This window comes from Penaeus monodon, chromosome 33 (genome assembly GCF_015228065.2).
Source record: "Penaeus monodon isolate SGIC_2016 chromosome 33, NSTDA_Pmon_1, whole genome shotgun sequence".
Lineage (NCBI taxonomy): Eukaryota > Metazoa > Arthropoda > Malacostraca > Decapoda > Penaeidae > Penaeus > Penaeus monodon.
In genome coordinates, this window is record NC_051418.1 from 17,609,126 (window position 1) to 17,609,383 (window position 258).

Sequence of the window (258 nt, forward strand, 5' to 3'; positions counted from 1 at the left end):
TCATCTCTACTAACGATCTGTGCCTTATTGTCCGTTGTTATTTCCATTGCATATTTCCCAATTTACCATATATCACTTTACGTAAAATCCTAGGAATTCTAAAACAGTTTTCGTAATTCACACAGGTAATTGTTCTTCATCATCAGCGCGCCCGGAGTGCCGGCCTCTCGGAGCATCAGCGCCGCGTTTCCTTGACAACGAGTCGAGATGCAGGCGACGCGGCGGCGAGAAGACTCATCCGAGAGGAATCGGGGGATC

The 258-nt window shown here is 48.1% G+C and overlaps 1 protein-coding gene across 1 annotated transcript in view; it reads right to left on the reverse strand.

Annotated features, from left to right (window-relative positions):
* The window catches only part of LOC119594112 (alpha-amylase-like), a gene marked incomplete in the record, with an annotated part of 25,081 nt that overhangs the window by 2,854 nt on the left and 21,969 nt on the right, over window positions 1-258 (reverse strand).